The sequence below is a fragment of the Leucopleurus acutus genome, assembly GCF_964270905.1.
Source record: "Leucopleurus acutus genome assembly, chromosome: 7".
NCBI classification, from domain to species: domain Eukaryota; kingdom Metazoa; phylum Chordata; class Mammalia; order Artiodactyla; family Delphinidae; genus Leucopleurus; species Leucopleurus acutus.
Window position 1 is genome coordinate 25,252,210 of NC_139150.1, and position 13,491 is coordinate 25,265,700.

At 43.3% G+C, this 13,491-nt stretch overlaps 1 pseudogene across 1 annotated transcript; it reads right to left on the reverse strand.

The window, feature by feature from the left end:
• Positions 1-565: 565 nt before the first annotated feature.
• Positions 566-1,193, reverse strand: LOC309963614 (signal peptidase complex catalytic subunit SEC11A-like; annotated as a pseudogene). Its single transcript has one exon. The product of its transcript is annotated as a signal peptidase complex catalytic subunit SEC11A-like (transcript).
• Positions 1,194-13,491: the final 12,298 nt, after the last annotated feature.

A 13,491-nucleotide genomic window follows, 5' to 3' on the forward strand; every position in this document is an offset into this window, starting at 1 on the left:
CATTCCTCCTCCCCCCACTAAATCAGTCCCTCCTGTTATATGTTCTCACGGCTCCCCCTGCACTCACCGCAGTTTGCAATTATACATCCTTTGGTGATTTTCTGTCTCACCCACTAGAGTGTGAGCTACATTAGGGTGGAGACTATGTCTGTTTCCCCACCATCATCTTATTCCCAGCGCCTCAGTTCAGAGCCTGGAATGTAGTAAAAACAATAATAATGACGCTGATGCTAGTGGCTATATTACTGATGCCTAGCATGTGTCTTGCTCCTAAGTATCAATACTTTACTCGAGTTAGTTCTCCTAAACCTTGAAAACCCTATGAATTTATAGGCACTCCACTGAGAGCTTTTTTTTCTTTTTGGCTCAACCTTTTAATAGAAAAAATTCACTGATGTACAAAAATGCGAAAGTGTGACAATGACAACATATGGAATTCTGTGATTGAAAGTCCCCTTGAGTGCACACTGTGGTGCACATGCACCCGCCCACACGTACTCTGGCGTGGAAACATAAACTTAATGCAAACCAGGGCTACCAAGAAGCACCAACATGTGTTCTCCATTCCACCAACCACAGATCGATATCTGCTCCAAACATTCAGGAACAAAAAGTACAGCGTCTTCCAGGAACAGCAAGGCAGACTTCTTACTCACGATGGACCAGCACAAATAAACCCAGCAAGAAGACTACTGCACACTGAAACTTAGGATAGTCACTCGTGAGGATGGTCCCAACCCCAGTGTAAGGAACAAATCCCCTCGCTGTCCTCACAACGTCGTTCTTCTCTAGCCAATGTCGTCCTTGTTTATACAGGCCTCGGGCATCAACCACACTGTTACCTCCTTTGGTCAGAAACTTCACAGGTCCATTTTGCTTTTCATGAATCTTCAAGACTCGGTGAACTATAGGAACCTCTCTTCCTTCTATCCTAAAAACAACAATTTCTTCCACTCCTACGGGATGATCTTCAACTCGACTTGCTAGAAAGAGAAAATCTCCTCTATGAAATGCACGTTCCGTGCTGCCGCCGAGCACCACGGCAACTGGACTTTCCCTTCCAGTTATAACCGTTAACCCCTTCCAGGGCACTGGTGCCGAGGAGACAGTCTTTCCAAAATTTAGGACTTGATAATAGAGCTGCCGCTTGTTCATCCGCTGCACATCATCATCAGAAAATCGAGAAATACCATGGCGGGGCCGGCGAGGGGACACGGTCAGAAGAGAGGGCGAGATGTGACCCGCAGGAGGAACGGCTGGCACACGGGCCAGGCTCACACTAGACAGGACCCTCCTCCACTGAGATCTTTTTTTTTTTTTTTTTCCACTGAGATCTTGATGAATGAATACACTCATTTCTTTTTCTTATTGACAAAACGGAGAAAGCAGTATGTGAGTGAATCACAACCAAAGTGGCAATACTTTATATCTTCTCTAATTATTTACAAATGAAAGAATTGAGCCTTTAAAAAATTTTCCATGGGTTTTAAAAACATATGTGTGTGTAGGCCCATCATGCTTACACCCCTCACCTTATACAGTGTTTCTAATACGTCTAATACAATGCTTCTCAACCTTTAAATAAAATTATTGCCACCATCCCATCCCCCCGCAAAGAGAAAACATAAATTAAAATGTAAATTATCCCTAACGAGAGAAATTAATAAGATTTCTCTGGGTAGGGTGGCGCTTTGGAGAGCCACACACCATTGTAATAGCTAAAGGTTTTTTTTCATATTCAAAGAATTAATTTTTATCCCCTTGGTAGTAATATCGCTGCTCCTTTCTTTGAGAATGAATGTTCTAAAAGAAAGAAAGGAAGGAAGGGAGAGAAGGAAGAAGAGGGGGGAGAAGAGGAGTGAATTGGGGCAGCTGCAGTGACCTCATGATGGAAGATGGAAGTTCAAAAAGCAGATGTAGCTGAGCCGTCAGCTTTCAGCACTGTGATCAGACCCCCTGTGCTCCTGCACGCTCCCCTCTGCCCCTCCTTGTGTGAATGCCCACTTCCTTCCGCGTTCCTCCCCATTCTCCCTTCTTAATGGCCTCTCGGAAACGTGCCAGCCGAGGCTCGGTGTCGTGGGGATCTGAGTGTAAGCACCCAGGCGCAGCTGCTGTCCTCAAGGGAATACAACTTGGCGATGACGGCAGCCCATAGAGAGGAGAGTTGGGAAGAGTTAATGCCATTTGGGGGAATCAGGAAAGGCTTTAGAAAGTAAGATAGCCTTTGAGGTCGGGCTGGAGGGAGGGGCAGGGTTTTGATAGACAGTGATAGGAGGGGTGAGGGTGAGGAAGAGAACAATAAAGGCTTCAAGGGTAGAGGATACCGCCTGAGAGAAGACCAGGTGTAAGAAGTGTGGTATGATGGTGTGGCATGAAGGGAGGGAGTGGGAACTAAAACTAGAACTATTTTGGAGAATCTTGAATGACAGGCTTAGAAGTTTGCTAGGAACCATTGAAGGTGTCAGCAGTGGAATGACATCAGAAGATATATGCTTTAGAAACCCTAAGGTGGCAGCTGCATGGAAGATGAAGCAGAAGCAGAGAGGAGGAACCCAGTGAACAAGACTTTCCCATGGACCAGGCCAGGGTTTCTCAACCACAACACTTTTGACTTTGGGGGCCCAGTGTTGTAGGGGGCTGTCCTATACACCACAGGGTGTTTAGCAACATCCCTGGCCTCTACTCACTAGATGCCAGTTGTGACAAACAAATGTCTCTGGACATTGCCAACTGTTCCCTGGGGGGCGGGGGGGGGTGGCAAAATTGCCCATCTGAGAACCACTGATCTAAGCAAGGACCAATAAGGGACTGACCTGGGGCAGCCACAAAGGAAAAGGAGGGTGACGGCTGACGTTTCCAACTCTACAAACGTCATCATGAGGGCAAATGTGGAGTCCAAGGGAATTTTCATGTTTCAAGCATGAATGATTGGAAAAAGAGCAGTACAATTTTTTGAAAAGGAACATTTTAGAAGGGGTGAATAAGGAATTTCATTTTTACGTGTTTTGTTGGATGTTTCTAACCACACATGGAGGTAGAGATACCCTGTAGGTTATTAATAGGTGCACAGTCAAGTTCTCATGAACTAACGAATAAGCAAATCAATGGTATGTGTCAAAAGAGAGGTTGGAAGCTACAGATAGGACCATGTGAATGGAGGAAACCACTATAGTAAAATTTAGAAAAATATTAGACACGAACTGAGTTTAGAACTTTACATAATGTTTTCTGCAAGGGGCAGTAGCAAGGTATAAGCAAAGTTTCTTTTCCATGGTGTAACCCTAATGGTATACAGAACCATATAGAACAAATTGGTATTCTTAGGAGTCTAGGAACTTGACTCAAAGCTCCCTCAAAAGCCCAAGATTTCATTGCAGTTTCAGTTCCATCTTTAAAAATTCTTTTGAAACTAGGTATTCCAGCCCATATTATGAGCTAGTTTGTTTTACCATGAGAATATTTTAAAATATTTACTTCCTCCCCATAACGTTTAGGTAGTGTATAATGTGGATGGTCCAGCAGATTCCCCATGACTGCTGATAGTTTTACCTGTGCTCTCATCCAGGGGTACCCATACCAAATGTGAGATACAGGAGGACAGAAAGTGATACAAAATTGGGAGTGTGACAAATCCAAATGCAATTTCTTATCCTGCCACTTACTAGTTGTGTGACCTTAAGCAGGTATCTTGACCTCTCTGAGCCTTGGTTTCTCAACAGTAAAATGGGGCTTCTGCTCCTAATCTCCATTATAAAGGCCAAATGAGATAAAATATATTAAGTGCATTATAGATGTTTAATAGATAGCAGCTTGTTTATTATTTGGATGAGGAAGAAAGAAAGGGGGACGCATAGAGGCAGAGAAGTGGTGGTTGAGATACTAGGAATACAACTTTGGTATTTTAATATCCTGAAACCTTAAGTTGGCATTCCCAGAGTGAAATGATTTTGAAACAATTATCAACTGGCTCAAAAAGGTAAAAGCATGTGAGAAAAATCTTTGCAATTGGCATTTGAATTTCTTAATTATGGCCTGAGAAAGTGGCGTGAGGGGGACCTGCTGATGGTGTAGTCCAAGTAACTAGCAAGTGGAAAGCGAACAAGAGGTAGAATAAAACCTAGAACATTCTTCCCACACACGTGATACGTGGTATGGGAGATCCGAGACTGGAAAAAGTCATGAAAGTGAACTTACAACCGACCACCCAAAGCTTGGAAAGATCTCTAAGAAAAGAGCTAATGTCAGTAGAACCTGAATGGAAAATCCACACCTAGGACAGAATATTGGCTGTGGTCATGGGCCTTGCATTTTTTAGAAACATTAGAAAATCATTCATTACAAATTCCTTCACAAACATACACACACACACACACACACACACACACACACACACACACACACCATGGTCTCTATAAGCATAAGCAAATGCTATGTTTAAACAAAATTGGACAAAACACAGTTTCTTTGTTATATTATGAATCTCCAAGACAAAAAAATACCCACCACATCCCAAAGTTAGTACATAATGGAATTTTTTCTCCTTAAAATGACTCCTATAACTTGTGTTTCAAACACACTTTTTAAAAGTTCTGCCCTAAACAATCCTAACCACAATCCTTTTAACATATTTAATCTATGTGACAGTCCTTCAATGTACTGGAATCCTCCAACATCATAGCTCACATCCTTTCCTAACGTGGCAAAATCAGTGGAGTCCCCAGGCTGGTAGAATATCTCTAAGTCTAAAAACATTTGCAGCTATCTACAAGCGTGTTTTATGTAGATAAAAATCACAATATACTGAAGCACAAAAACAACCAAGTCAATGACAGAGAGATTTTGCTACGATCACTGTATCAATAGCAGCTACTATATTTTTAGACATTGTGATCAAGAGTTGAAATAGAGCTAATATCCAGTCTTCCAGGTGCTTAGTAGAAAAAATATATAATTTCTTTAAAACCAGCAAGGGATACTGGGAGCAAATCCCCTTCAGCCATTTTTCCTCTAAACTCTCCGATGTTGTCTTCAGATGTTTTACCATGAGGGCAATGGGGATGTAGATAAGGGTCTGTGAAATCCTCAGGTGAGGAGAGGTAAGGGAAGTTTATGAAAAGACAACTGATGAGATATCAGTTGATACCGATATTTGCTTCTCGGATCATTTCCACGCATCAGCTGTAGAGAGAGATAATGGTAATTCCCATGCTTGCTTGTCTAAATACCAAAGGAACTCGTCCCCTCTAACCAATTACAGGAATGACAGAATGATAATAATCCACCAGACACGTTAACACATTCTCCTGTGACCTCAGCATGTTTTTCAAACCTGTTGTGAAAGAACAGTGACAGGCAGGCAGGAGAAAAATGCATTGACCTCACTCTGCGCCTGGGCTGAGACACAGGCACTACCAAGAAGATAGCAGCCTTTTCCTAACAAGGCCTGAAGCCACAGCAGTGTCTAAGAGGCTCTGTCCCCAGAGCCCTTGCAACATCTGGCTGGAGTCAGAGGGTGGGGCAGCTGAGCCTTTGCTAACCTCCCTGGTTGCTGGAGAAATGGCCCCAGACACGCCTTAGGCAAACATGCTTAGCTTGCCCCAAGCGGCCCGCTCTTCCTCTCCTTCCACGTGTAGCATCAGACACACCTTGCTCACCTGCAGGAGATAGGGGCCACGATGCCCTGCAGTCCCTCTGCATCTCCTGTCTGCACCACTGCAAGTACTTCCTAAATAGTGTCTCTACTAATTTTTCCCCTTCTCCTGTCCACCCTTTGCGTGAAGGACGTGGCATTTGTAAAGCAAGTTTAGAATGTGTAATTCACTGGTTTAAAAGTCTCCACTTGCTCTCATTGGGTGGAAAACTCATTCTCCTTAACCCTCAGTAGAAGAAGCCTTGCATCCTGGTCCCTGCATCTCTCTCCAGTTTTACCTCCCATCCCTTCCCTGCTACTCACGATGTGCCAGCCACACTGAATTTCACAGTTTCTGAGACAAAGAGGCCCTTTCACAACTCAGTGGCTTTGCACGAGCTGTTCTTTTTACCTTTCATGCTCCCACAACTTCTCCCTTGGGGGAATCCCCCTCTTCCTAAGATCCAAGCTCATATGTCATTTCCACAGTAAAGCCTTCACTGAATTTCCCTTCCTCCACCAAGGATGGAGGGAATAATTCCCTATGTTCCTATCACTTTCCACACAGCTCTATGAGGGAGGCAGTATGGCATAGTGACTAACAGGATGCACTCCAGGGTAGATTAACAGGCTCTACACATGCTCATTCTCTGACCTTGGACAAATTACCTAATCTATGCCTCAATTTCTTCAGCTGCAAAACAAAGGGAATAATAGTGAATACCACATAGGATTGCTATGAAGAGTAAACGTGTTAAGCTCTTAAAACATTCAGAAGAGTACCCCATTCACAATAAGTGCTCAGTAAGTATTAGCTAGTATTATTGTGTCCACTAAAATTTTAATACTGTCATCATCTGTTTAGGTGTCTCTCTCTCCCTGTCTAGAGAACAGGGTGGGGACTATTTCTTATTCATGCTTTTGTTCTTCGTGCCTAACAGTTCTAGGTACTAGCCTTTCAATAAATGTTTGTTGAATAAGTTAATTCTTTTCTAGGCGGTAAAATACCCTCATGACTCCAGAGATTATAACTCAAGGAAGTTTCTTTCTTTCTTTCTTTCACTCTATGGAAAGAAAACATTATGTAAATCCATAAAACAATACCCTGAACAGAGATGCTTGGAGTTAATCTTATGAGTCCCTCTGTGAAGTAGGGGTCTAGAAGCCTGATGAGTCTTTCTTCTACTGGGGCTGTGTGTCTTTGGACAAGTCACCTTCATTCATTTACTCAGTATATTCTTGCTGAATATCAGTCAGGTGCCAGACACTATTCTAGGGGCTGGGGAGAAAGCACTGCACAAGATAGGCAAGGTTTCTATTCTCATAGACCTTGATTAGAGGGACAAAGTGCATTCAACGATGAATAAGAGAAAGAAAAAAGAAAAGTTGGAGAGTTGTAAGTTCTATGATTGAAATGAAACAAGAAAACATGTTAGAAAGTGTCTGGGAAGGCTACAATTGAAAAGTAAGTCAAGGAGGTCTTCTCCGAAGGTCAACAATAACGTTTAGACTTGAGCTTGAGACTTAGGGGAAGAACATTCCAGGTATAAGGGGCAGCTACTATAAGGGTTCAATGTGAAATTGAGCTTGGAGTGCTCCAGGTATCAGAGGAAAGCCTTCGTGCCTGGAACTTGGGAAGTGAGGATAAGAGTTGTACCATCTGAGGTCATTGAGGAAAGCAGGGACCCTATAGGCCAGAGGAAAGAATGAGGATTTTATACTAAGTGCAGCAGGTGGTTATTGACATGTATTGGGCAGGAGAGGAATATGGTTTGATTTACACTTTTAGAAAATTCTATTGTAGAGATAATGGATTATGAAGGAAGGAGAGGCATGAGAAGAGGCAATGAGACTAGTTAAGAGGCTGTTCCTTTAGTGTAGGTGAGAAACGAATAGCATAAGTTCAGATGGCATCTGTGGAGAAGGATTTGATGAACCAGAGTCCTGATACTGATCAACTGAATGTAGGAGCAAGAGACAGAGAAGAATCCAGGATGGCTACTAAGCTTTTGTCCAGAGTATTTGAGGCAATTCTGTTGACCACACATTCCACAGCCAGGAATACTACTCTAGTCCATATACAAGGTGACATGGAAGGCTGCAGTTACTGGATAGGACAGATGGACAAGGTATACACTGGAGGTGGGAGGTTCAAGGGGTCTTCAAAATGTTAAGTTTGAGACGCCCAGCAGATGTCCAAGGGCAAAAGACAAGAAGTTGGATGTACAATGCTTGAGTCCAGTGGGAGAGGTCTGGACTGCTGATATGCAAGTAGGCATCAGTGGCACTCAGACAGCATTTAAAGCAATGGGAGTAGGTGTGATCACCCAGGAAGCACATGCAGTTGAAGAAGAGATATAGTCCCCGAGCAGAGTCCTGGAAAGAACAGCATCTGGAAATGAAGTATTGGAGGCCCACAAAAGAGACCAAGAGGTAGAAGCCAGTATCAAAGGACAAATTCTAGAAGAGTATGTTGTCATGGAAGCCAAGAGAAGAAAGTGTTTCAAAATGGAGGGAGTGGTAAACTGGGTCAAATGCTGCCACAAGGTCCGCTAGGAAGAGGATCGGATCTGGCAACACGGAAGTCTTTGGTGACCTTGAAGCGATCAGTTTCACTGTTCATCTCTTGGACCTAGTTTGTCTATGTCAAAAAAAAAATGAAATTGTATTCAAGCATTTTTTAAGCAGAACTACTCCTCTGTTTAAAATAAATCATGAAAAGGATCCCAAGATATGAAAGAGAACAAAATCAGAACTGTTGTAGGTGCAGCAGGGACTTCAGGAATTTATGTAGTCCCATCTCTGCCCTTGCAGTTGACACAAAGGCAGCCTCGGGGAACTTTAGGGCTCCTTGGAAAGAAGACCCAAAATTACTAGGCTGGAAGTTCTGTAAAGGGCTCTTTGGCCAAGAGACTCCAAGTGCAAAGGTATGAGTAGCTCTCGGTCTGGTGAGCAACAGGCTATCCACTGGTTAGGAACCTCCTTACATGGTCATGAAGAATATAACATCCCTGGATTATAGGTAGGAATGCTTAGGATCTTCCATAATCACAGTTTGAACCCAATTCCTTCCAGGGTAGGCCATTGGCTGCTTAGGGGCACACCCATTTGACTGGTTTGCCCAGATCCTGCCGTTCGGCCACACCTCCAGAAAGCATCTAAAGCCCTTCCTTTGTTGCAAAATGATTCAGTGTCATTTCCATAAAATGTGGGGACCTGAGCATATGTTCACACACGCACTCTCTGTATTCTGGGAGTTTTAAAGGGAGACATCCTTTAAGGGAACAGGCCTGCCACAATAAATCCTTGGTTGTCTTAAAGGAACCACCAAGCATAACATAGTCTGCACAGTCCATGTTCTCTCAAAAGTGAGCTATAGTGTTGCTCTGTTGGAAAGAATCGCAAAAAGGATGTCTAAGCATGGTTAGTGGGAGTAGAGGAATATAAGATAATGTGAAGGATCTTTACAAAGTATCCTAAACAAACTGACAGAATGAGATAAATTCTTAATTCACAGGGTGCCCACTTTGTGTCAGGTACTCTACTAGGCCTGGGAAAAGGGTGGGATAGATGCAAAAAGAGAATTTCTTGGGAATATACCTTTTGCTTATCTGAACTGAGTCATCTTCCTTCAATTACTTCCAAGACAGCTTACAATCAGGCTGTTCATTAGAATTTCAGGGTTTTCGCACGCAGTGCATTCATTCAGATTGCCGAAACATGAGACCCAAAGAGCCTACGTCACAACGGTAAAACAACATCTACCCCGACATCTACCTGCACAGACAGACACTCAACAGTTTACAAAACTTTCTTATACATTATGAGGTAGAATATTCCTTTAACCTTTGGTTTGCATAGCTTTATGTTTTCCTCTCATTTTCTCATGAAACTGTGTCGGCTGCTACCCTGTTAGCCGTTTTAGGGTTGTTCTGTTGTAGTGGTTTGTTTCTCAGCTTGCCTCAAAAACAAAGGCCAGACCTAAGAAAACATCATCGTGGGTTAGGTACAAGGGTGACTATTCCAGAAGTCTTTGCAAAATCGCTGATGCCCACCGACGACTGGCTGATGTTTAACCTAAAGGAAAGCCAGGGCAGTCAGGGAAGCTTTTAATGGGGAAGCAATAGAGGTAAACAAATACTTTGATCTAAATAGCAAATGTCAAGGCATCTACATTGGGAAAGACCCTTGGAGTGTTAACTATCTGACCTTCTCACATCATCACCCACCCCGAGGAGCCCGAAACTTAAGCCAGACCATTTCCCCCAGGCTAGCCCATTAGCATGGTCACATCCTCAGAGCACGTGGAGCTGGGTGATCGAATCTGGGGAGGAGGAAACCCTACTGAACCTTCCCGGGAGCCTGAAGAGTGGGCAGAGGTGACAGGCTTATAAGTGTGATGCATTTGTTCCCTTTATCTTTGCTCTGAGCACACAGACAGCTCCCATCTGTGAGACACCTTCCTTACCATTTATACTTAATGGTTACAGAAATACTGTTATCTCACAACCACCCTACAGAGGGTGTATCTATTAACATTCTTCTTTTACAGAGGTGGCACGGAGAAGTCAAGTTATGTGAGCCAGGTCAGAGAGCACGTAACGGAACCTGGGTATTCACCTGTTTCTAAATCCTGTGGTCCTGACTGCCCCACCATCTGGGCATACATGAAGCAGGAGGAGGGCTAAGACCCGAACCCAGGTCTCTTTTCCTGAAGGACTGAAGCAATCACCTGACATCCTTTTGCCGTGTGTTTAGATCTTGGGCTCATGCCTGGAGTTTTCATGTTTGAGTACCTCCCCCCTTTTCTTTCGTCTTTTACAGATTTTGTTGTGGAGATGTTCGTCTTGGAAAGTATCTTGTTTGGCAAGTTCCCATGGCCACTGGGGTTTCAACTTGAAGGGAGGCACTAGGAAAATATTTTTTGATGACTCTGGAATAGAAGGGAAAGTATACCATCCTGGCTGGATTCCACCCAGAAAACCCTCGCCAGGTTTTGTGGGAGCCAGGGCAAGGGGGCAGGAGTGGTGCATAGAGTCCCCTCCCTGGGGTGGAAGGTGAAATGCCATGTGTTCCTTTGAGGTTACCTCTGCTCACTGGTAGCCTGAGATGAATGGACCACAGATCCTAATGCAGTGGTGATTGAGATCACACCCAGATTTGCATCTTAATCCTTGGAGTTGAGCAAACATCCAAAGGCTCAGCAGGTTGGTTCAGATCATTATGATAATGATTAATAGCAGCTTGTTTATGGAGCTTCCATCTCCAGAGCTTGTCATTGCCTTTACGCAGGAGACACTGTTGCATGAGGATAAAAACAACATTGAGAACTGAATGAGTTTCCCCCAATAAGTCAGTCTCTCCCTAAGCTTTCATTCCAGCTGTCCTCCTGAACACCTCTGCAATGTAATCTCCTCTTTACTCCACTGATTCAAAAGCCATTTTGTCCATGTAAATGGATATAATGGGAACATTTCATAGACTAATGGATTGTCTAAATTTCAAATCCGTATTATGTCAATGCTAACTGTATCTGCCTCTCCCTCTAGATCCAGAAAGCTCAGGAGATAAGACCATTTATGACTCATCTTTTTATTTGTGACACTTAGCCCAGTGTCCCAAACATAGTATTGATGCTCAAGTAAATGTTGGCCATCTTGTTAAACTTATGATGTCATAACTATGAGAGTTTTCTATCAGGCACAGCTCCTTTCCTTTACAGAGTAGGAAACTGAAGTCCAGAGAGTAGACATGAATTATCCAGGGTCACTGAGTTAGTAACTGGAGCAGATCTGAATCTAGAAACATTGTCACTTGACTAACCTCCCACTTCTCTTTCCATACTATATATATATTAAAGCCTGGAAATGACAGGCCAATCTGAGATCCCAGCCTCTCAGAAAATCTGCTTTCAGAAAGGTCTGAACGATGTGACCCAGTGTAACCTTGTTGTCAAATCTCTAAGCCTCTCTGATAACCTCCCAAGGAAAAGCTCGACAGTACTGGAACATTCCTAGGATGGAATTATACTAGTCAGGTTTTTAAACTTGAATCAGAAGGAGCAAGAACTTATTCTCCTCATATTCCAACTCACTTTGAATTGAAATAGAGAAAAATCAAATGAAAGTTCATAGTTTTTTTAACATCGCCTAGGAATAGAAGTGGTTCTAAATAAGGACAGATATTAGCATTGCTTATGATGTTAGAAAGTAATGAAAGCACCAGTAATTATTGCCTTTGTTCATTTGGTAACAAAAGGAAAGTCTCAAGTGAAAAAAAAAAAAGATTTCTGGGCAATTATTTACTCATTCGAAGAACTTAAAGAAATGAACTCTTATCCTTCCAATCTGATCAAACCAAAAACGTCTCCAATTGTTCCTAACATCAAAGATGCAAAAGACTACCAAGTTTTACTTTGGAAGTCTCGAGCCTTGAAAACTAGTCAGATGGTCCACATCTCTGTCTCAAATCATTAGGCCTGTGCTGGGGGCTAATATCTTGGTCATTGACCTCAAGCTCAGAATGATTATTCATGTAGATGGATGGCTTTGTGCACAACAGTATACTTTCTCTCCAGCCTCTCTCTTGGAATCTAGCAAAGGAACAACATGGTGAGGCTAACCGGATGAAGAGAAGATCAGGCTCATCATGTGTTTGGCTTCTTAGCCACAGAACCTCCTCAGGCAAGGATCCACAGCAGGTCTCCTTTCTAAATGTCGCTGTGTATCAGTTAAGTCTTTAAAAAAAAACCAGGGTTTCCCTGGTGGCGCAGTGGTTGAGAGTCCGCCTGCCGATGCAGGGGACACGGTCTCGTGCCCCGGTTCGGGAAGATCCCACGTGCCGCGGAGTGGCTGGGCCCGTGAGCCATGGCCGCTGAGCCTGCGTGTCCGGAGCCTGTGCTCCGCAACAGGAGAGGCCACAGCAGTGAGAGGCCCGCGTACCGCAAAAAAAACCCAAAAAACAAAAACACAGAAGTCCTAAACTAAATGGGTTCAAATGTGTGCTGTCTTTGTTTTTAGAGTTTTTTTTTTTTTTTTAGTGTCTTAGCCAAATTGAAGGATGATTCAAATGTTAATAAAAACAGGTGATTAAAAGCACGGCACACTTATCTGCTAGGCAATCTATCAGCTAGCATGATTGATCACTCCACTTATCGTATGGGAAAACTCCCCTTGCTGCTAATGAACCCCAGATCAGATTTGGCTGTGAGATGAGGGTGTATCCCTGAGGGTACAAGGGTCATTTTCTGTATGTGTAAAAGTATACACTTCATTTGGTCGCTGCCACACCCAGCAGGAGGACCTGTGTGCTTTGCGGGGCAAGGTGATTGTGTCTACGTGTGTGACGTGTGTCGGGGTTTGGGTTTGTGGAGTCTGCTTGATTGCCACCATATGTTTGTGTAGATTCCTCAAAATACAGCACTTGGTTCCTGACCCTCTTTCTGGGGGGAGGGGGTTGGGTGGTACTAATATGACAGATGTCCTATTACTAGCGTCCCTCTCCTGGGCCTCGTCACAGCCTCTGTCCAAGCACTTGTGTTATTTGTACGTGTATGCGTGCATATTATTTTTAAAAATCGCAGTGAACTATTTAAAATTTCTGAAATACTGTATGCAGTGCTCTTTCACTCTGTCACACCTTGGCTGTGCTATTCCCTCTGCTTGGGACACTGGACAGTCTCTCACACTCACTCATTTTTAGAATCAGCTGGGGTGGTACCTCCTCTTGAAGCCTTATCTGACTTCTTCAAGTTAGGTGGAGGCATTCCTTTTTCTATTCTTCTTGAAAATTTTTTTAATTATTGCATTTTTACATTGTAGGTTAATCACCTGTTTATGAGCCTAACTTCCCAAACCAATGGT